The sequence below is a fragment of the Lolium perenne genome, chromosome 6 (genome assembly GCF_019359855.2).
Source record: "Lolium perenne isolate Kyuss_39 chromosome 6, Kyuss_2.0, whole genome shotgun sequence".
Taxonomy (NCBI): Eukaryota; Viridiplantae; Streptophyta; class Magnoliopsida; order Poales; family Poaceae; genus Lolium; species Lolium perenne.
The window spans coordinates 2,831,764-2,857,054 of record NC_067249.2 but is presented as its reverse complement, the minus strand read 5'-3'; the positions used below and the strand labels follow the sequence as shown (position 1 = coordinate 2,857,054).

Below are 25,291 nucleotides of genomic sequence, written 5' to 3'. Positions count from 1 at the left end.
ATGTCTGGGCATGCAAAGAATCTCCCAGATTTGGGAATAACGATTCCTAATGCTTTGGGGATTCATCGCTTCCTCCAATCACTGCCACGTAGTTATAAGAACTTCGTGACGAACTACGATATGCAATGCATGAACAAGACGTTACCTAAACTCTTTTCAATGCTAAAAACTGCTGAAGTGGAGATCAAGAAAGATCATCAAGTGTTGATGGTCAATAAGACCACTAGTTTCAAGAAACGGGGCAAGCCTAAGGAAAAGGTTAAATCCAAGAAGGGCGGCGAGAAAGCTGGTGCGCCTCCTAAGAAACCCAAGGTTGGCCCTAAGCCTGATACTGAGTGCTATTACTGCAAAGGAGAAGGACATTGGAAGCGGAAATGCACTAAGTACTTGGTAGATCTGAAGAACGACAACATCAAGAAGAAAGGTATATCTGATATACATGTTACAGATGTGTATCTTACTAGTAATCGTAGTAGTTCCTGGGTATTTGATACTGGTTCGGTTGCTCATATTTGTAACTCAAAATAGGAACTATGGATTAAACGATGACTAGCAAAGGACGAGGTGATGATGCACGTTGGAAATGGCTCCAAGGTCGATGTGATCGCAGTCGGCACGCTTCCCCTTCATCTACCGTCGGGATTAGTTTTAAATCTAAATAATTGTTATTTGGTGCCTGCGTTAAGCATGAATATTATATCTGGATCTTGTTTATTGCGAGACGGTTATTCATTCAAGTCTGAGAATAAAGGTTGTTCTATTTTTATGAATAATATCTTTTATGTTCATGCACCTGAGATGAATGGTTTATTCTTGGTAAATTTCGATAGTAGTAATACACATGTTTATAACATTAATGCTAAACGATTAAAAACTGATGATAATTCCACATACATGTGGCACTATCGTCTTGGTCATATTGGAGTGAAGCGCATGAAGAAACTCCATTCTGATGGACTACTTGAATCACTTGATTTTGAATCACTTGATAGATGCGAAGCATGTCTGATGGGAAAAATGACTAAGACTCCATTCTCTGGTATTATGGAGCAAGCTACAGACTTATTGGAAATCATACATACTAATGTGTGCGGACCAATGAGTGTAGTATCGCGCGGTGGTTATCGTTATATTCTTACTTTCACGGATGATTTGAGTAGATATGGGTATATCTACTTAATGAAACATAAATCCGAAACTTTCGAGAAGTTTAAGGAATTTCAAAGTGAAGTAGAAAATCAACGTAACAAGAAGATTAAGTTTCTACGTTATGATCGTGGAGACGAGTATCTGAGTTATGAGTTTGGCATGCATTTAAAGAAATGCGGAATACTTTCACAATTGACACCGGCGGGAACACCACAGCGCAATGGTGTGTCTGAACGTCGTAATCGAACTCTCTTAGATATGGTTCGGTCTATGATGTCTCTTACAGATTTACCAATATCTTTTTGGAGTTATGCATTAGAGACAGCCGCATTCACTTTAAATAGGGCACCATCTAAATCCGTTGAAACGACACCGTATGAATTACGGTTTGGGAAGAAACCTAAGTTGTCGTTCCTTAAAGTTTGGGGCTGCGAAGCTTATGTAAAGAAGTTACAACCTGACAAGCTCGAACCCAAAGCGGAGAAATGCGTCTTCATAGGATACCCTAAAGAAACAATTGGGTATACCTTCTAGCACAGATCCGAAGGTAAAATCTTCGTTGCTAAGAACATATCCTTTCTTGAAAAAGAGTTTCTCTTGAAAGAAGTGACTGGAAGAAAAGTAGAACTCGACAAGGTTATTGAACCTTCTCTTGGACTTGAGGGTAGCGCAGCATCGGAAGATGTTCTTGTGCCGCTTGCACCAATAAGAGAGGAAGCTAATGATAATGATCATGATACTTCGAACGAAGTTACTACAGAACCTCGCAGGTCAACAAGGGTTCGTGCCACTCCTGATTGGTATGATCCCGTGTTGAGTGTCATGTTGGTAGACAACAATGATGAACCTGAGACATATGAAGAAGCAATGATGAGCCCAGATTTCAATAAATGGCAAGAAGCCATGAAATCCGAAATGGGATCCATGTATGAAAACCAAGTATGGACTTTGGTGGACTTACCCGATGGCCGCAAGGCTATTGAGAATAAATGGATTTTCAAAAAGAAAACAAATGCTGATGGTAATGTTACTGTCTATAAAGCTCGACTTGTCGCGGAAGGATTCCGACAAATTCAAGGAGTTGACTACGATGAGACTTTCTCACCAGTAGCGAAGCTTAAGTCTGTGAGGATTATGTTAGCAATCGCTGCATTTTTCGATTATGAAATCTGGCAGATGGATGTCAAAACGGCGTTCCTTAATGGTGACATTGAGGAAGAGTTGTACATGGTACAACCCAAGGGTTTTGGTGATCCTAAAAATGCTGACAAGCTATGGAAACTACAGCGTTCCATTTATGAACTGAAGCAAGCATCACGGAGTTGGAATCGACTCTTTGATAAGGTGATCAAAGACTTTGGATTATACAAACTTTTGGAGAAGCTTGTATTTACAAGAAAGTGAGTGGGAGCTCTGTAACATTCCTAATACTATATGTGGATGACATATTATTGATTGGAAATGATATAGAACTTCTTGGGAGTGTAAAAGGTTATTTGAATAAGTGTTTTTCAATGAAGGACCTTGGAGAAGCAGCATATATTTTAGGCATCAAGATTTATAGAGATAGATCAAAACGCTTAATAGGGCTTTCATAGAGTACTTATCTGGATAAGATTCTAAAGAAGTTTAGAATGGATGAAAGCAAGAAAGGGTTCTTGCCCATGTTACCAGGTAAGACCTTGAGTAAAACTCAAAGTCCAGCTACGGCAGAAGAAAGAGAAAAGATGAACAAAATCCCCTATGCCTCGGCCATAAGCTCTATCGCACATGCTGTGTACAAGACCGGATATCGCACATGCTGTTAGTTTTACCAGCAGATATCAAAGTGATCCAGGAATGGAACACTGGACATCGGTCAAGAATATACTGAAGTACTTGAAAAGGACTAAGGATATGTTTCTTTGTCATAGAGGTGACCAAGAGCTTGCTGTAACCAGTTATACCGATGCTAGTTGGAACACTGATCCAGATGACTCTAAATCACAATCTGGATACATTTTTATTTTGAATGGTGCAGCAGTAAGCTGGAGGAGTGCTAAGCAAAGCGTTGTGGGGAAATCTTCAACTGAATCAGAATACATAGCTGCTTCGGAGGCTTCATCAGAAGCAATATGGATGAAGTGTTTCATTACTGAGCTTGGTGTGGTTCCTAGTGCATTGGACCCGATGACCATCTATTGTGACAACATGGGTGCCATAGCTAATGCACAAGAGCCAAGGTCACACAAGAAGCTGAAGCATATCAAGCTACGTTTTCATTCTATTCGCGAGTATGTTGAAGACAGCGACATAAAGATTTGCAAAGTACACACTGATCTGAATGTGGCAGATCCGTTGACTAAACCTCTCCCTAGAGCGAAACATGACCAACACCAGAACACCATGGGTGTTAGGTACATTACCATGTAATCTAGATTATTCATTCTAGTGCAAGTGGGAGACTGTTGGAGATATACCCAAGAGGAAATAATAAAATAGTTATTATTTATAGCTTTCTGTTTATGATAAATGTTTACATCCCATGCTATAATAGTATTATCCGGAAACAGTAATACTTGTGTGTTTTGTAAACTTAAAAGAGTCCCTAGTAGGCCTCTTTTTTAACTAGCTTGTTGATTAATAGATGATCATAGTTTCATGATCATGAACATTGGATGTTATTAATAACAAGATCATATCATTAAATGAATAATGTGATGGACATACACCCATAGTAAGGATAGCATATGATCAAGTCATTTGGTTCGTTCTGCTACAAGCTTTTAGCTACATAGTAACTTATTCCTTAGACCATGAGATCATGTTAATCAGCTACACCGGATGAATACTTTGATGACATCAAACACTACTTCGTAAATGGGTAGTTATAAAAGTGGCATTAAGTATTCAGAAAGTATAGGTTGAAGCACATGGATCAATAGTGGGATTTGTCCATCCAAATGACGGATAGATATACTCTAGGCCCTCTCGGTGGAATGCCATCCAATTAGCTTGCAAGCATGTGACTAGGTCACAAGGGATGTCATATGACAATACGAGTAAAGAGTACTTATCGGAGAGGAGGTTGAACTAGGTATAGAGATACTGACGATCAAAACCTCGGATAAGTAAAGTATCGCGCGACAAAGGGAATCGTTATTTTATGTGAATGGTTCTTTCGGTCACGAAGTTATCATTGAATATGTGGGAGCTATTATGGATCTCTAGGTCCCACTATTAATTATTGATCGGAGAAGTGTCTCTACCATGTCCACATAGTTCGCAAACCGTAGGGTGACACACTTAAGGTTTTGATGTTGTTAAGTAGATATGAATATGGTATGGAGTTCCAATGTTGTTCGGAGTCTCGGATGGGATCCAGGACATCACGAGGAGTTCCGGAATGGTCTGGAGAATAAGATTCATATATAGGAAGTCATATTCCAAGTTTGGAAATGATCCGGTGCATTTATGGAAGGTACTAAAAGGTTCTAGAAGCATCCGGAATAAATCATCATGGAAGGTGGAGTCCCGGTTGGACTCCACCAACCCTAGCCGGCCAACCAAGGGAGTGTGGAGTCCATGGTGGACTCCACCACCTTGGCCGGCCAAACAACAAGGAAGGGGAGCAATCCCACTCCTTCTAGGTTTCCCTATTATGGCAGCTTTGGAGTTGGACTTCAAATTGGTTTTGGGGCATGATACGTCTCAAACGTATCTATAATTTCTTATGTTCCATGCTAGTTTTATGCCAATAGCTACATGTTTTATATGCACTTTATATCATATTATGGCATTTATTGGACTAACCTATTAACAAGATGCCACAGTGCCAGTTTATGTTTATTATGTCTGTTTATTGCAGAAAAGGCCCAAAAACCAAAGTGCTCGGAAAAATCCAGAAAAATCACAGAAATTCTATTTCGCCAGAAGACTCACGGAGCCAGAAGGGCCAGGCCAGAGGAGGCCCAGGGCCTCCTCCCCATCAGCCGGCGCGGCCAGGAGGGGGGTGGCGCCACCCTATGGGGTGGGCCCCTCGGGACTCCACCGACATCGCCTCTTCGCCTATAAAGTCCCTCGCGACCTAAAAACCTGATACCAATCGACGAAACTCCAGAAAGACTTCAGGGGCGCCGCCGCCATCGCGAAACTCCGTTTCGGGGGACAGAAGTCTCTGTTCCGGCACCCTGCCGGGATGGGGAATTGCCCCCGGAGTCATCTCCATCGACACCACCGCCATCTTCATCGCCGTTGCTGTCTCCCATGATGAGGAGGGAGTAGTTCTCCCCCGAGGCTGAGGGCTCTACCGGTAGCTATGTGGTTCATCTCCCTCTCTCCCATGTACTTCAATACAATGATCTCATGAGCTGCCTTACATGATTGAGATCCATATGATGAGCTTTGTAATCTAGATGTCGTTATGCTATTCAAGTGGATTTTACTTATGTGATCTCCGGAGACTCCTTGTCCCACGTGTGTAAAGGTGACAGTGTGTGCACCGTGTGGGTCTCTTAGGCTATATTTCACAGAATACTTGTTCACTGGGTTATGATTTGAGTTGGATGTCTCTATGAAATTGTGGTGTGTTAGTACCTCCTATGAATGCTCACAGTGACAGCGTGGGGTGTTTATTAGTACTTGGGAATACATCTTTAAGGTTTGCTTTTGCAGCCCTACATGGTGAATTAGTGTTCGTTATCCAGCCAGAGAGTAGTTCAGAATAGCATAGTGAAGTGCTTATATTTATATTCCTTTATGATATCATTGTTGAGAGTAACCACTAGTGAAAGTATGATCCCTAGGCCTTGTTTCTAAGCATTGAAACACCGTTTCCAACAAGTTCTGCTACATGTTTACTTGCTGCCATATTTATTTCAGATTGTTATTACCACTCATATTCATCCATATCACTTGCATTTTACTATCTCTTCGCCGAACTAGTGCACCTATACATCTGACAAGTGTATTAGGTGTGTTGGGGACACAAGAGACTTCTTGTATCTTAATTGCAGGGTTGCTTGAGAGGGATATCTTTGACCTCTACCTCCCTGAGTTCGATAAACCTTGGGTGATTCACTTAAGGGAAACTTGCTGCTGTTCTACAAACCTCTGCTCTTGGAGGCCCAACACTGTCTACAGGAATAGAAGCGTGCGTAGACATCAAGCTATTTTCTGGCGCCGTTGTCGGGGATCGAACAGGAAAATTACACCACAGATATTTCTACCTCCCACGTCAACTATAGACAGCAAGCTATTTTCTGGCGCCGTTGCCGGGGATTGAACAGGAAAATTACACCACAGAGATTTCTACCTCCCACGTCAACTGTAGACAGCAAGCTATTTTCTGGCGCCGTTGCCGGGGAGGTAAGGTAAAAGGTATTCACATCCTCCGACTACTAAGCTATCTCCTAGCACTGTTGCCGGTGTGTGAGTGCTCGAAGCTATTTCCTTTAGATCCTGCAATTATATCTTTTTGTTTCTTGTTTTTATTTTTCACTAGTTAGGCTTAATGGAAAACAACAACAAAATTAGAGATCTTTATGAACTTTATATTGAATTAGGACATGATGTGTTTGAAGAGAGAATTAAAAAACCCATGGAACTTTGTTTGCAAAATAGTTGTAGCAATGTTATTAGCATGAACTCTTTGAACACTATTATTGCTAATGCTATGGAAGAATTTAAGCTTGGGGAAGCTGGTTGTGATATTTTTAGTCCCCCACGTTTTGAGGAGAAAATTTTCTTTGATGATACTTTGCCTCCCATTTATGATGATTATAATGATAGTGGTATTTTGGTGCCACCTACTATGGAGGATAAAGTTTATTATGATTATACCATGCCTGCAATTTATGATGATTACAATGATGGTTGCGATAGTTTTACTCCCACTATTACTAATAAAATTGATTATGCTTATGTGGAGAGTAATGATACTTTTATGCATGTGAATAAGAATGCTTTATGCGATAGTTATATTGTTGAGTTTGTTCATGATGCTATTGGAAATTATTATGAGAGAGGAAAATATGGTTGTAGAAATTTTCATGGTACTAAAACACCTCTCTACATGCTGAAAATTTTGATGTTACTCGTGTTTTATCTTCCTATGCTTGTCACTTTGTTCTTCATGAATTTATTTGTGTACAAGATTCCTTTTCATAGGAAGTGGGTTAGGCTTAAATTTGTTTCATACTTGCTTTTTGATGCTCTCTTTGCTTCAACTCTCATCCTTATGTGAGCATCATTAAAATTACTGAGCCCATCTTAATGGCTACAAAGAAATCACTTCTTGGGAGATAACCCATGTTTTTATTTTTCTACTGTTTTGTTGTGTCTTGGAAGTTGTTACTACTGTAGCAACCTCTCCTTATCTTTATTTTATTGCATTGTTGTTCCAAGTAAAGTCTTTGATAGTAAGGTTGATCCTAGATTTGGATTTCTGCGCAGAAACAGATTTTTAGCTGTCACGAATTGCGCTGTTCTCTCTGTAGGAGAATCTAAAAATTCTGTAAAAATTCATGAGTAATCCTCAGATATGTACGCAACTTTCATTCAATTTGAGCTTCTTCATCTGAGCATGTTAAGTGCCTCGAACAAATTCGTCTTTACGGACTGTTCTGTTTTGACAGATTCTGCCTTTTATTTCACATTGCCTCTTTTACTGTGTTTGAGTGGATTTCTTTGCTCCATTAAACTTCAGTAACCTTGGGTAATGTCCAGAAGTGTTGGGAATGATTGTGTCCTCTCTGAACATGTGAATTTTTTATTATGCACTAACCCTCTAATGAGTTTGTTTTGAGTTTGGTGTGAAGGAAGTTTTCAAGGGTCAAGAGAGGAGGATGATATATGATCAAGAAGAGTGAAAAGTCTAAGCTTGGGGATGCCCCCGTGGTTCATCCCTGCATATTTCAAGAAGACTCAAGCGTCTAAGCTTGGGGATGCCCAAGGCATCCCCTTCTTCATCAACAACTTATCAGATCACCTCTAGTGAAACTATATTTTTATTCGGTCACATCTTATGTGCTTTACTTGGAGCGTCTGTGTGTTTTTATTTTCGTTTTGTTATCTTAGTTCTCTGAATAAATTGGATCCTATCATGCTTGTGTGGGAGAGAGACACGCTCCGCTTTTTCATTTGAACACTTGTGTTCTTCGTTTTACTTTTAATATTCATGGCAAAAGTTGAAAGCTGCTGCATTTATTACTATTTGGTTGGAAACGGAAAATGCTTCATGTGGTAATTGGTATATGGTCTCGAATAATTTGATACTTGGCAATTGTTTTGAGCTCTCAAATAGATCATGTTTAAGCTCTTGCATCATGTAGTTTGAACCTATTAGTGGAGAATTACTGTAGAGCTTGTTAAAATTTGGTTTGCATGATTGGTTTCTCTAAAGTCTAGATATTTTCTGGTAAAGGTGTTTGAACAACAAGGAAGACAGTGTAGAGTCTTATAATGCTTGCAATATGTTCTTATGTAAGTTTTGCTGTACCGGTTCATACTTGTGTTTGCTTCAAACAACCTTGCTAGCCAAAGCCTTGTACTGAGAGGGAAAGCTTCTCGTGCATCCGAAACCTTAAGCCAAAACTTATGCCATTTGTGTCCACCATAACTACCTACTATGTGGTATTTCTCTGCCATTCCAAAGTAAATTGCTTGCGTGCTACCTTTAAAATTTCATTCCTTGTCTTTGCAATATATAGCTCATGGGAAAGTAGCTTAAAAACTATTGTGGTAAAGAATATGTCGCTTATGTATCTTATTTCTTATAAGTTGCTTGTTGAGCGGTAACCATGTTTCTGGGGACGCCATCAACTTTTGTTGAATATCATGTGAGTTGCTATGCATGTTCGTCTTGTCTGAAGTAAGGGTGATTTGCCATGAGTTGTATGGTTTGAGTATGCATATTGTTAGAGAAGAACATTGGGACGCTAACCAAAGCCATGTATCATGGTGGAAGTTTCAGTTTGGACATTAATCCTCAATCTCTTATGAGAATACTATCTGTTGTTGAATGCTTATGCATTAAAGAGGAGTCCATTATCTGTTTTCTATGTTGTCCCGGTATGGATGTCCTCAAGTTGAGATCAATCAAAAACGAGAAATCAAATGCGATCTATCTCCTTGGACCTTTGTACAGGTGACATAGAGGTACCCCTTTGTGACACTTGGTTGAAACATATGTAATGCAATGATAATCCATGGAAATTTGAGCTAATTAGGATAAGGTGCGAGCACTATTGGTATTCGATGCATGAGGCTTGCAACTTATAGGATGTCTTATGCACAACACATATGAATTATTACTACCGTTGACAAAATTGTTTCTATGTTTTTAAAATAAAAGCTCTAGCACAAAAATAGTAATCCATGCTTCCCTCTGCGAAGGGCCTTTCTTTTACTTTATGTTGAGTCAGGTCACCTACTTCTTTCTATCTTAGAAGCAAACACCTGTGTCAACTGTGTGCATTGATTCCTACATACTTGCTTATTTGCACTCATCATATTACTTTGTGTTGACAATTATCCATGAGATATACATGTTGAAGTTGAAAGCAACTGCTGAAACTTATATCTTCCTTTGTATTGCTTCAAAACCTTCTATTAAGAATTTATTGCTTTATGAGTTAACTTTTATGCAAGACTTATTCACGCTTATCTTGAAAGTACTATTCATGAAAAGTCTTTGCTATATGATTCAGTTGTTTAGTCATTGTCTTTACCATTGCTTCGAATCACTTCATTCATCTCATATGCTTTACAATAGTATTGATCAAGACTATGATAGTAGCATGTCACTTCAGAAATTATCCTTGTTATCGTCTACCTACTCGAGGGCGAGTAGGAACTAAGCTTGGGGATGCTTGATACGTCTCAAACATATCTATAATTTCTTATGTTCCATGCTAGTTTTATGCCAATAGCTACATGTTTTATATGCACTTTATATCATATTATGGCATTTATTGGAATAACCTATTAACAAGATGCCATAGTGCCAGTTTCTGTTTATTATGTCTGTTTATTGCAGAAAAGGCCCAAAAACCAAAGTGCTCGGGAAAATCCAGAAAAATCACAGAAATTCTATTTCGCCAGAAGACTCACGGAGCCAGAAGGGCCAGGCCAGAGGAGGCCCAGGGCCTCCTCCCCATCAGCCGGCGTGGCCAGGAGGGGGGGTGGCGCCACCCTATGGGGTGGGCCCCTCGGGACTCCACCGACATCGCCTCTTCGCCTATAAAGTCCCTCGCGACCTAAAAACCTGATACCAATCGATGAAACTCCAGAAAGACTCCAGGGGCGCCGCCGCCATCGCGAAACTCCGTTTCGGGGGACAGAAGTCTCTGTTCCGGCACCCTGCCGGGACGGGGAATTGCCCCCGGAGTCATCTCCATCGACACCACCGCCATCTTCATCGCCATTGCTGTCTCCCATGATGAGGAGGGAGTAGTTCTCCCCCGAGGCTGAGGGCTCTACCGGTAGCTATGTGGTTCATCTCTCTCTCCCATGTACTTCAATACAATGATCTCATGAGCTGCCTTACATGATTAAGATCCATATGATGAGCTTTGTAATCTAGATGTCGTTATGCTATTCAAGTGGATTTTACTTATGTGATCTCCGGAGACTCCTTGTCCCACGTGTGTAAAGGTGACAGTGTGTGCACCGTGTGGGTCTCTTAGGCTATATTTCACAGAATACTTGTTCACTGGGTTATGATTTGAGTTGGATGTCTCTATGAAATTGTGGTGTGTTAGTACCTCCTATGAATGCTCACAGTGACAGCGTGGGGTGTTTATTAGTACTTGGGAATACATCTTTAAGGTTTGCTTTTGCAGCTCTACATGGTGAATTAGTGTTCGTTATCCAGCCAGAGAGTAGTTCAGAATAGCATAGTGAAGTGCTTATATTTATATTCCTTTATGATATCATTGTTGAGAGTAACCACTAGTGAAAGTATGATCCCTAGGCCTTATTTCTAAGCATTGAAACACCGTTTCCAACAAGTTCTGCTACATGTTTACTTGCTGCCATATTTATTTCAGATTGTTATTACCACTCATATTCATCCATATCACTTGCATTTTACTATCTCTTCGCCGAACTAGTGCACCTATACATCTGACAAGTGTATTAGGTGTGTTGGGGACACAAGAGACTTCTTGTATCTAAATTGCAGGGTTGCTTGAGAGGGATATCTTTGACCTCTACCTCCCTGAGTTCGATAAACCTTGGGTGATTCACTTAAGGGAAACTTGCTGCTGTTCTACAAACCTCTGCTCTTGGAGGCCCAACACTGTCTACAGGAATAGAAGCGTGCGTAGACATCAAGCTATTTTCTGGCGCCGTTGCCGGGGATCGAACAGGAAAATTACACCACAGAGATTTCTACCTCCCACGTCAACTGTAGACAGCAGGGCAAACCCTAGGGGGTTCCACCTATATAAAGAGAGGGAGAGGGAGGGGCCGGCCACCACCGCAGCCGCACCACCCAATGGCACCCAAGGCCGGCACCCCAAGTGCCCCCTCTCCCAAACCCTAGCCTCTTCCTCCTCCATCTTCTCCCGCGGTGCTTACGGCGAAGCGCTGCCGGAGATCTCCACCACCACCATCACCACGCCATCGTGCTGGCGGGATTTCGAGGAGGATCTACTACTTCCGTTGCCCGCTGGAACGGGGAGAAGGACGTCTTCATCAACACCGTACGTGTGACCGAGTGCGGAGGTGCTGCACGACTGTAGCACCGTCAAGATCTTCTACGCGCTTTTGCAAGCGGCAAGTGATCGACTATATCAACCACAAGATCTATCTCGTTAACGCTTAGCGATCTTCAAGGGTATGTTGATCTTCACCTTGTTGCTACCAACTACTACATTAGATCTTGGCTTGTTATTCATTCTTGCGGTAGGAAATTTTTTGTTTTCTATGCTACGAATCCCTACACCTGGGCCTTCAAGTCTTCGAGCTTTGTGCTCCAAGGGTAAACCAGGGGTATGTATGCGACATGCCCCTTAGGCATGCCTATGTCAGGGGCGGAGGACCTTTAGTCCCGATTTGTAACACCAACTGGGACTAAAGGCTATTTCGTTAATTTTTTTAATTCATTCTTTTTCTAATTATTTTTCACTCCCTCTTATGTTTCTATTTTTTCAGAATTTCTAGTACTCCCTCCGGTTCATATTAATTGACTCTAATATGAATGTATCTAGACACATTTTAGTTCTAGATACATCCATATTGAAGTCAATTAATATGAATCGGAGGGAGTATTTCAGTTATTTGACAAGTTTAGTCTCTAACTACACTTAATCTCTAGTTAAATCACTTACCCGTGGTCAAACTTCCTGCTCAGTCACCCATCCTCTCACTACTACAGCACTAGCACGCTTAACTTCCGAGTTTCTTCCCGTCCCGCTTCCAAGTGCTTCGCGCGCATGTTGTTGACACTAGTATCATATCTATCATATTAACATGTTGGTCGATGTCACACTTCTTTCTTGTTTGAATTCTAAATATTCTTTTAATGAACAAAAGTAATGATGTAATAATAATCTTGAATAAATAAATATTAAATTTTTTAATTTATATTATAATTAATTTTTTTTTTGCCAAACCTAAAAATTTGAAAATATAAAAATTGGCTAACTTTATGGTTAAGTAATAGTAATCTTTATGCAGGATGCAATTATTAATTTAAAAATAAAAAAATATAAAATCCTGAATTTCTGGCAAAAACTAAAATCTTTCTGCTTTCATATTTTTATTTGAAATTTTGAGCATTTAAAAATTGTCTAACCGGGTAAACCCCGGTGAATTTGGAACTTTTTCCCACGATCATTTTGATATATTATACGTTTTTTCCGACGTCGTATGCAAAAGTTAATGATGTTTTACCTTTTTCTAAACTTTTTTGTCGAAATTCGAATTTCTTAATTTCCCCTAATAGTAGGTTGCGTAACATACAGGAATCTCAAAAGATTTTTTTTAATTTTCTATCATTTTCTTTTGTATTTTACAAAGCTAAAAAAGGCGATCCACGGGAAGAGGGGGGGTGGGGGTAGAGGTGCGTGGGGAGAAAAAAACGTAGAAAGCCTTTAGTCCCGGTTGGTAAAGTGAACCGGGACTAAAGGTTCCCTTTAGTCCCGGTTGGCTGTTGCCCCGGAGGAAGCCTACCGCCACCCCTTTAGTCCCGGTTGGTGTAACCGGGACAAAAGGTTCCTAATGAACCAGGACCAAAGGGTGTCGTAAGCGTGGGCGAATTCGGGGCAACGTGGCCAGGCATTTAGTCCCGGCCCATACTATGGCCGGGACTAAAGGGGCCTGACGAAAGGTCTGTTTTCTACTAGTGAAGGCTGATCGACCGGTAGCTACAAAAACATAATCTCCAGTGCGGCATTTGCACGAGCCCCAGTCTTGCCCAACCAGCTACAGCATAAACAAGTAGGACGAGCGGCGCTGCCTGCGGGTGGACGAGCTCCTGCAGGCGAAGCTCGGGCAAGCTCTTGTGGGCGGGAGAGCGGTGGGAGGGCGAGCTCCTTTGGGTGGGCGGCCAAGGTTGTGCGGGGAACCGTGGCAGCAGGGCGAGCTCGTGCAGGCTGGTGTGCGAGCGAATTCGCCGGACTTGCGGAGGGGAACTGAGGCAGCGGGGTAGGAGGAGGCGGGTTCGGGTGAAGATGCGGCGGCAGCGCTCGCCTGGAGATGCGTGGGTGCGTGAGAGACAAAAGGGAGAGGGAGGCGCACGGGTTGGGCTAGTTCGTGCTGGGGACAGAAGGAAATCTGGGGGAAAACTGTTCGGTCCGACGGTGGCACTTCTGACATAATATGCGTGAAAATTAGGGCTATTTTCGTGTGCCTTTTCCGGTTTAACTGTTGAGGAGCTCGGAAAGCTGATCTCAGGACGCTTCTCCATGCCGCCAAATTTGCACTATAAGCCCTAATAACGGTGGGAAAAAGCTGCCCATAAGGAGACAATTTCTTTAGGCTTCTCCGATTGAGAACCTATAAGCCACTCTAGAAACCCAAAAGAAGGAAACCAAATATTCATATCACTTTCAGGAATTTTATCCTTGTCCTCCCTCTATCTCAAAATGTAAGGCATCTAAGGATTGGTCAAAAGTCAAACTTTACTAACTTTAATCCAATACTTAGAAAAAATATATATTAAGAAAATATACTTTATATTGAATCTATTCATGTTGATTCAGTATTATAAATATCTATATTTTTGAGTATAAATTTGGTCAAACTTAAAAAACATTACCTTTGAGTATAAACTTGGTCAAACTTAAAAAACAATATCGAATGGACGTATTAAGAAAATATACTTTATGGTGAATATATTCATGTTGATTCAGTATTGTAAATATTTATATTTTTTAGTATAAACTTGGTCAAACTTAAAAAAATATTAACTTTTAACTAATTCTTAGACGCCTTACATTTTGGAACGGAGGGAGTACCTCCGTAAGGGGAAAGGTAATTAATTAGTTTTGCGTAATCGGCAAAGAGAAGCTGCCGGCCCATAAGATAATCAGCCACCACTAGTTTCTACTCCGTGAGAGAAAGTAATTAGTTTTGAGTAAATCTTATTAAACAAGCAGGACTTGATATCGGTGTAGCGCCACCAATGATTTTGAAGGAATCAGCATGAACCACCCTGTCCTTGTTGCCCAATTTGTACCAGGTTTATATGACCACAGTAAGCTTCATAATAATGGCGCCGCCGAAGCCTGGTACTATGTCCGGCGGCAAGTTATTAAGCAGTCGTGGGTAATTAATTTGTCCATGCATCCTTGTTTCGATGCAAGCCTTGTCTTTGTTTCACACACGCAAATGGCTACAGAAAACTTGCGAGCATATATACGACACCTAATAAGACAGGATGTGCCATCAAATAAAAATTCGCGCCACTAAATCAACATAGGTATCTGTCTCCTACGTCTACTTTTGACATTTCGTTCACAATTTGCAATAATCCATGGGACGATGGGCGTGACCAGCGTCATGTATGTTGTTTTAGTTGCAGTGTGTGCTCCATGTCACCGTGACAGTGAACCACCAGCATCTATACCGCGTAAAATTGGTCAGTCGCCTAGTCGATACAGACATAATAAACCCTATGTCATCATGTAAATCTCACGCCACCAGACGAATGCATGATCCTGCGCTGGCGTTGGAGAGTTCTGCATCCAGCCCAATCATCCAAACGCACTTGACGATTTAATTTTCTGTCACACCCACTCTAGTCTTAACCTAAACGCTACAGGACGTGTTTGGTTTGCTATTTTGTAACGCAACTTGATTACAGCGAAACCCGATCACAATAAAACATGTTTGTTTCAGTTTCCGTGCAATCAAGTAACGCGTAAACAAATTCCCAAACTAGCTTAGCTTTTTTACATTCTTTAAGTGCTTTTCTCCAGCACTTTGTATATTTGCTAGATACTACTTAAACAAAAATTAATAAAAATATACACAGTGAGGCAACTCACTGTACATGTTTTAAAAAAAATTCCCAAACAACTTTAGGGTGATCCCCCGTAAAATGGACAGAACTAACCTAAAGGCTGAAAAAATTAAAAGAATAAACTTCCCCAGAAACTATTTTATTAAGCTAACCCTTTTCGTTAGCGCCTAACGGCATGGCGCCATGCGTGGTGGTGTAGCATGAACAATCAGGTGGTATACCTCCTGCCAGTGTGGTGGGCCCCACACCTGGTTTAGTATCGTCTTGATCACATCATCATGAGCTCCATCCGGGCAATGTGGGAACTGGTCTATAAGAGCATCTCCAGTCGCGTCCCCCAAACCGTCCTCCAAACGGCGCCGGATTGAGCGTTTGGGGGACGTGTTTCGTTCGTGCCGCGTTTGGGGGACGTCACTCCACAGCCGCGTCCCCCAAACGCCGCCCCCAAACATTAAAATACTCTCCTTTTTGTTTTTTTTTGCATTTTTATTTCAATAAAGAGAAGAAACATTTCACAAACTAATACATAATTGGGAACGTTGTTTACACGAAGACATAGTTTGGAACATGGTTTTCCACAAACTAATACATAGTTTGAACGATGGTTGACACAAATATAAAATATTGCAAAATAACTAAACCTAACTAGGCCAGGCATCGAAGGTTTCGTGTGTTCGCTGCCAAGAAAGAACACTCGAGGGCACACCCAGTCACCCAAACTGGAAAATCCAGCTGTTGATGGTGCCCCTGTTGGTTCTTCCGAGGAAGAACAACCAGAAACCTCCGTGCATATTTTCGCTGCGAAGAAACAAGACTCATCAGTCGTCGTCCTCCTCGGCGATGTCGCCGTGGTAGTGCCGGCGGCAACGCGTCTCGTCGAACACCTTGACGCTCATGTCCCTGTTGCCAAAGTAGGAGCACACGAGCACGAAGCCGGCTTCGAGGCGGTGGTAGCGCGCGAACTTCTCCCATCCGATGTGGAGGTACATCTTGCCGCGCGCGTCGTAGATCACGTCCACGATCCACCGGCAGCAGCCGCAGGCATCCTCCCGCAGATGCAGCGAGCCCGGGCGCCCGTCGCCGGCGACGAAGTCGGCGAAGGTGTCCGGCAGCCTCTGGATGGCGTGTGGGTCGCCCTTGAGGACGACGACGAACTCGAACAGCACGGGCCCCTCCTCGTCCTGCATGTCCGACAATGAGGACGACGACGGCGTCGCAGGCGACGGCGAGCGTGCAGCTCTGCCGCGGCCACGACCACGACCACGGCCGCGAGCTCGGCCTCCGCCTCTACCAGCCATGGCATCGACTCTTGAGATGGTGGCGGCTAGGGTTGGGGAGAGAGGCGCTAGGGTTTGTGTGTGAGAGGGACAATGAGAGGCGGCCCTTTTTATAGGCCAGAGGGAGGCGGGGGAGCGCTGGCGCTCATTAATGCCGGCACACAGAGCTAGGCGCGATGAGACGTTTCACTGCACCTCTGCGGGAACTGCACCATCGCTGCGCGCCAATAACTTCTGTCGTGAGGTAGGCGATGGTTAGGTTAAAATTCAATGTGCCGCTGACGCGTCGGCCCTGCCACTCCCCGCCTCGCTTTTCGGTGTGTCCGGCATCCCCGGAGCGTCCCCTGTGTAGCGGGGACGGGCTCGGAGCGCCGGACACCGTATCGGGCCGCGCCGGACAAAAAGCAGCTTTGGGGGACGCGGATGGGAATGTTTTTTTGTCCGGCGCGCCCCAAATCCCTTTGGGGGACGCGACTGGAGATGCTCTAATCCAGTTGTATGTAGTTCCTACTGGAACTCTATTTTTACTTGTGTCTTCGGTTCCTTCAGGAGCCATACCAATAAGCGCCTCCAGCTGCTAGAGACCACCCGCCAAAATTTGTGCTCATACACAGAGGCCCGTCCTCAATAGGAAGTCCAAGAATCATGAAAACATTCAGAAGAGTAGAGGTCCTTTCGCCGGTCATGAGGTGGAAAGTGTGCATCTCCGGCCTCCAACGCTCGACAAGTGCATTGATTGCCGCATCGTTCAGGTTTGGCATCGACCGGCTCACAAGATGGATGAACCGGAGGAGACATAGCGTCTCATTGTACGGTATGTAGCACTCGTCGTATGGCATGTCACCCATGGAGGCCCCGTGAGACTTCAAGGGTCGAAGGTTCTGCAAACAGACAAGTTAGAGTTTTACATCATATCCATTTGAACTAGACAAAAAGAATATAAACTACCAAAAAAATTTATATTACCATATTCTTCTTGGATTTCACATAGGCCCGGTGTTCATTGTATAAGTAATCATCGAGAAGCCACACCATACTACATTGAAAATAATAAGACATTAAACTTTTTTGCTAGTACGGACCAACATAACTATTGGTTCTAAGCAAGTATGAGAGCATTGTCTCATACCAATTCATCTCATACATATTCATATGGGAGAATTTCTTCATACCAATCTATTATATACTAAAAATAAGATGCGTGGGTCTAAAATAGAGACACTACGTTGATCCACATCATCAGAATTATTTTAACCGTTGGATCAATAATTTTAATGGACAAGATTTAAAGATTTTACGTACAAGAATATATTTTATGGAAACACACGATATGGCATGTCACGTTTAATGTGTAGCACATGAATCAGCCCCATCCAGATTTAAGTTTGCTACCTAAGAATTTAGGCCCACATCCATGTAGTTTATGGAAATAAGGACATGCATGGGAAATACGATCAGCCCAAATTGGGATTAGCTATGACCAACGTGGTCTTCTAGGATTCTATTTCAATTTGATATGTATATCTCGAGAGACATTTTTTCAAAAAATTCAAAATCATACTTTCAACTCTTCAAGAAAAAATAGCCGTAAAATATATGGCTAGATATATGTATCCAGACTTTACTCCAGAAATTTTATTTAAAAAAATATATATTTTAGAACATATAAAAAGACAAATTTCTGACAAAAAATACGTATTTTTACTCCTATATACAGTCAACATTTGTTTTTTAGAGCACAAAACAAAACGATTTTCGACCAAAAATTTGCATGAATATATGGAGCATGTATACGGATCCCTGAAATATTTTTTTGAAATTTTAGAAATTCAAAAGTAAAATTTTCATTTTGTTTTCTAAAAGAAGGCACCTGGGTGCAGTATATCCACGTCCATATCAAAGTCGCTACAGTATATTTCTAACATGGAAGATAAAAAACATATGTTCTGATAAACTTATTTGTCACTTAATTTGTATATACGTAAGGTTTAGCAGGTTGATATTATAAAACTACGTATAAAACCTCAACCCTAGAATTAGCAATTTTCATTTTTGAGACAACAAAAAACAAAGGGTTGAGATGTTTAGATTAAAAGGGCTAAGAGTTTACTCATGGATGAGAGAAAAAAACAATGACAATCATAACTGTATTGCGTTCGCACCTCTTATGCACATATCTTAGTGAAGCTAGCAATCCTTCTATGGTGATTGACGAACATCGATACACCCTGCAAGCGAAGGAAACATAAGAAATTTCTTATATATTGTGTTTTCTTGCACACTCATGTCATGTGGTGGTCCTTTTATGGCAACCGGTGAAATACCCGAGTACCTATGATGAAAATTTCTTGTGTTTCCTTCGCTTGAATGTTCTAGCGGGCGGTGGAAAAAATGTGTGTTATCTTAGTACTTTTTCCCAGACCTCCGCCCATCTCGATGTGAAAGGTGAGCATCCAAGTGTTCCTACGCACGCCTCTACCCATCTAGATGTGAAAAGTAAGCGTGCAAGTGTTCCTACGCACGCCTCCAGCCATCTAGAAGTGAAAGATGAGCGTCCAAGTGTTCCTAAGCACACCCGTGCCGGGCGATTTTCTTAGCAGCAGCGTTCCCGTCGATTTCAAGTCAACGAGCTGGAATCGAAGCATAGATATACATAGGAATTATAACACGATTTGAGTACACAAATGCTATGATCTGATAAAAAAAACAGACATGGTGTTTTTGCTCCTGGGTGTATATGCTCCCTATATTTAAAATACATTTTAAACATATTAAATAATGTTAAAATATTTCAAAAGAAGATGTTGAGCATACATCTCTACATCTTACGTGTTCACGAAGTCGTTTCATGCAAAATTGAATTCTTATGTGTCTTGTGCAAAAAAGACAAAATTTAGTGCTAAAATAAGGCATTTTGAGAGGTATTTGTTTGTCTTTTTTACACAGGCCACGTAATTTTTTTTTCTTACGAAACTCTAAGTGAGCATGTAGAATGTGGAGATATATGAGCACAATTTTGTTCCCGAATTTTCTGAAATTTTGAAATTTATTTTTTGAATAAAAGGAGCATCTACACCTGGGATCAAAAGTGCATTTCCGTAAAAAACCATATATTTGAAGAGATGAAGTTTAGCATACAAATTTTTTTGCTCATCACACACGAAGTGAGAGATTACAAGTCTTATTTTTTTTTCTTTAAGGTATAAATTTAATGCTTCGAATTGACAAAGAAACTAAAAAATGACTAGATCAACATATTAATTACCTTTGACATATTTGCTCCACTATGATTAGGACATACTTGGCTAATTATTAGACTGGAACATGTCTCATATAAACTGAAATTTTTTATTTTCACAAGTGCAAGATGAGAGATCACCATCTTAATGCAGACGACACACAACCTAGCTGTTGCGTCCTATAGCATGCTCCTGAATATAGACAGGGAAAACAACAAAGCTTAGTTCTTATTGTGATATTAAGTGTGGTAATTAGTTTCTGAAGCACTTAGGAGCCAAAGATTTACTGGATAGTTGTTGGACCATTGGAGAGTCATTCTAGGATTAATATGCTCATGTATTTGATTTCATGGACCTTCATATTTTGTGGTTATGATTCTACCCTTACTAATATGATAAGTTATGGGCACATGAGATACTATATTATCATAAAATGCCAGTTAGTTGGCACCCATTGATGCCCATAAATATTTCTTATTATTCTCTTTTGTTATTTCCTCATAACATGTTAATATTTAACAAAAATAATGACATAATTTATGTCCCTAAAATATAGTGTATTTGTTTGCAATACTATATTGAATGAGAAAAAAAGAATGCAAAGATAAATAATCCCTTCGTTCCCAAAAAACAAAGCTGCTCAAGTTTGTCTAAATACGATTATATCTAGACATATTTTTAGTGTGTAGATACATCCATTGTAAGCATCTTTTTTTTTGTGATGGAGGGAGTAACACTTTTGGTTAAATTAAAAATGATGCCCTTGCATTTGCGAGGGCCACCTTGCTAGTTTGTCTCAACAATCATACATAGGTACTACAAAAAAATTCCTATGTTTACATAGCCGTAATACACATCAAAATATTATGAATAAATGGCCAACATAAATGTTCCCAAATGATTACATAGTCATATACACATCATAATCACCCCACATGATTTCAGTCATCCATACAAAAATTGAATCCATCATAAAATAGGCACTAGTAGAAAACAGGCTTCCGTGGGAGCCTTTTGTCGCGGGCGCGATTGTACCCGCGACAAATGGCGTGGCCACGTCGCCCCGGAATCATTCCGAGCAAGCCGGGCCTTTTGTCGCGCCCTTTTGTCGCGGGCCGTATCACCACCCGCGACAAAAGGGGTCTGAGCTTTGGCGCCGCCTGCCAGCACCCCTTTTGTCGCGGTTCGTAATACGGCCCGCGACAAAAGGGCCATGCCTATATATACACACAGCCAGCCCCCCCCCCCCCACCTCCCTACATTTTTTTCCTTGGTGGTGAAAGGTGGAGGTGTATGCTAGCTCATTTTTTCTTCCTGTGCACAAGAGGTGTTTGATGAAATGTGTATGAGGGATGCCACTTGATTTTATTTGATAAGATTTTTCCTCTTTTTGATCCTAAAAGGTTAGCAACTATTTTCTCTTATATACATAGTCCGTACAATACTAATTTTAGCAAAGTGATTGCATCTGATACATAACTGTACTTATGATGCAGATGAGTCATCCATGGATGTACGGTAACCGATGTGCTCCCGCTTTCAGAGAGGGCGTGAATTCTTTCCTGCTTGTGGCCGAGGCCAACAAGTCGAAGCAAGGTTTTATGTGCTGTCCATGTCTGAAATGTAAGAACGAGAAGGATTACTCTTGCTCAAGAGACATTAAGAGCCACCTGCTTCGGTTTGGATTCATGTCCAGCTATAATGTTTGGACCAAGCACGGAGAAGAAGGGGTTATGATGGAAGACGGCGATGAAGAAGAAGATAACGATGACCAGTACCGATCTATGTTCTCTGAATGCGATGATACTGCAATGGAAGACAATGAAGAAGAAGGAGGTGAAGAACAGGCAGCAGATGATCCTGTTGATGATGATCTTCGTCGGGCCATTTCTGATGCAAGAAGAGATTGTGGCACGGATAAGGAGAGGTTGCAGTTCGACAAGATGTTAGAGGACCACCACAAATTGTTGTACCCAGGTTGTGAAGATGGGCAGAGAAAGCTGAGTAGCATATTGGAATTGCTGAAATGGAAGGCAGAGGTCGGTGTGACTGACTCGGGATTTGAAAAATTGATGATAATACTAAAGAAGCTGTTTCCAAGAAATAACGAATTGCCCGTCAGTACGTATGAAGCAAAGAAGCTTGTCTGCCCTCTAGGATTAGATGTGCAGAAAATACATGCATGCATTAATGACTGTATCCTCTACCGCGGTGAGAAGTACGAGAATTTGAATAAATGCCCGATATGCGGTGCATTGCGGTATAAGATCAGAAAAGATGACCCTGGTGATGTTGAGGGCGAGCCACCAAGGAAGAGGGTTCCTGCGAAGGTGATGTGGTATGCTCCAATAATACCACGGTTGAAACATTTGTTCAGAAACAAAGAGCATGCCAAGTTGTTGCGATGGCACATGGAAGAACGTAAGAAAGACGCGATGTTGAGGCACCCCGCTGATGGTCGGCAGTGGAGAAACATCGGGAGAGAGTTCCCAGATTTTGCAGGTGAGGCAAGGAACTTATGGTTTGGTCTAAGTACAGATGGCATGAATCCTTTTGGGGAGCAGAGCTGCAGTCACAGCACCTGGCCCGTGACTCTATGTATCTACAACCTTCCTCCTTGGTTGTGCATGAAGCGGAAGTTCATTATGATGCCAGTGCTTATCCAAGGCCCAAAGCAACCCGGCAACGACATTGATGTGTACCTAAGGCCATTAGTTGATGAACTTTTGGAGTTGTGGGCCAAACCAGGTGTACGTGTGTGGGATGAGCACAACGAGCAAGAATTTGACCTACGAGCATTGCTATTCGTAACCATCAATGATTGGCCTGCTCTTAGTAACATTTCAGGACAGACGAACAAAGGATACAATGCATGCACACACTGTTTAGATGAGACTGAAAGTAAATATTTGGGAAAAAGCAGAAAAGTTGTGTACCCGTACAATCGCCGTTTCCTTCCGCGCAAGCATCCCTTAAGGAAAAAAGGCAAGCATTTCGATGGCGAGGCAGACCACTGTCCGAAGCCTATCCCCCGTAGTGGTGCTGATATATTTGACATGGTCAACGATTTAAATGTTATCTTTGGAAAGGGTCCAGGCAGTAGACCTGTTCCGAAAGACCCTGACGGACACGCGCCCATGTGGAAGAAGAAATCTATTTTTTGGGAGCTAGAATATTGGAAAGTCCTGGAAGTCCGCTCTGCAATCGACGTGATGCACCTGACCAAGAATCTTTGTGTGAATATTCTAGGTTTCCTGGGCGTGTATGGGAAGACAAAAGATACAACAGAAGCACGGGAGGACCAGGAACGTCATAAAGGACGAAACGGCAATCATCCAGGGAAGTTTGAAGGGCCTGCCAGCTACGCTCTTACCAAACAAGAGAAGGAGATATTTTTTGAAGCCCTATTCAGTATCAAGGTTCCGTCTGGTTTCTCGTCGAATATAAAGGGAATAGTAAATATGAAGGAGAAAAAATTCCAGAACCTAAAGTCCCATGACTGCCACGTGCTTATGACACAATTGCTTCCGGTTGCATTGAGGGGACTTCTACCAGAAAATGTTCGACTAGCCATTGTGAAGATATGTGCATTCCTCAACGCAATTTATCAGAAGGTAATGGATCCAGAAACTTTGTCAGGATTACAGGAAGATGTAGTAGAATGTCTTATCAGCTTCGAGTTGTTGTTCCCACCATCCTTCTTCAATATTATGACGCACCTCCTCGTTCACCTAGTTGAAGAGATTAGAATTCTCGGTCCTGTATTTCTACACAATATGTTCCCCTTCGAGAGGTTCATGGGAGTTTTAAAGAAATATGTTCATAACCGAGCTAGGCCGGAAGGAAGTATCTCAAAGGGCTACGGAACTGAGGAGGTCATTGAGTTTTGTGTTGACTTTATTCCTGACCTTAAGCCGATTGGTGTTCCTGAATTTTGGTATGAGGGGAGGCTGACTGGAAAAGGCACACTAGGAAGGAAAGCAACAGTGTGCAGGGACAAGATTTCTTTCAATCAAGCACACTACACAGTTCTATACAATTCCAGCTTGGTGGCTCCGTACATCGAGAAACATAAGAATGTTTTACGAGAAATAAACCAGGGCCAGCCCGAGTCCTTGATTACACGTCAACACATGAATACCTTCGGCAGTTGGTTGCAAAGACATCTCATGAGTGACACCACTGTTGGAGAGCAGCTGTACTTGTTGGCCAGGTTACCATCTTCAAACATATGTACATTCCAAGGGTACGAGATAAATGGGAATACATTTTACACGATCGCCCAAGATAAAAAGAGCACCAACCAAAACAGTGGTGTCCGCTTCGATGCAAAAGACGAGAATGGGTAGACCACCACATATTATGGGTACATAGAGGAGATATGGGAACTTGACTATGGACCCACTTTTAAGGTCCCTTTGTTTCGGTGCAAATGGGTGAAGCTCAGCGGTGTACAGGTAGACGATAAGTACGGTATGACAACAGTGGATCCCAACAATCTTGCGTACATGGACGAGCCATTCGTCCTAGCCAACGAGGTGGCTCAAGTTTTCTACGCGAAGGACATGTCTAGCAAATCGAGAAAAAGAAAACAACAAAAGAATACATCAACCGAGGAGCCAAAGCGCCACATAGTTCTTTCGGGGAAAAGAAACATCGTGGGAGTGGATGACAAGATAGACATGTCAGAAGATTATAATAAGTTTAAAGAAATTCCGCCCTTCACGGTGAAAATTGACCCAAGCATCTTGCTAAATGATGAAGATTCTCCATGGCTACGGCGTAGAAAATCACAGCACTAGATGGCGATGTAATAATGTATTCTTCATATATAGTTCCCAAGACAATCTCTACATTTATGTAATAATGAGAACCCTTTCCCCAACACTGTTAGAGGAGACGGAGTCTTTCACGGGCTTGCAGGGAAATTTTTCCGAGGAGCAGCTTCCGAAGATGCCGTAGGGCGTGTGCACCAACGACATCTTCGAGAAGCTGCGCCACGGGAGATTTCCCAACCCTTTCCTTCATCCATGGGAATGAAACTGTGCTTGGCTTGTTGATCTGCTTGGCAAGGCGTATCGACGCTCCTTTTATAGGCACGGCACCGCTTCTACTTTGTCTTGTTCCTTCGACAGGGCGTCGTGCGCTACATGCTTTATCTCATCGAGCAGTGCGTC

General features: G+C 42.0%; 1 pseudogene; it reads left to right on the top strand.

The window, feature by feature from the left end:
- LOC139832044 (uncharacterized) lies at positions 1 to 24,916 on the top strand (annotated as a pseudogene).
- Positions 24,917 to 25,291: the final 375 nt, after the last annotated feature.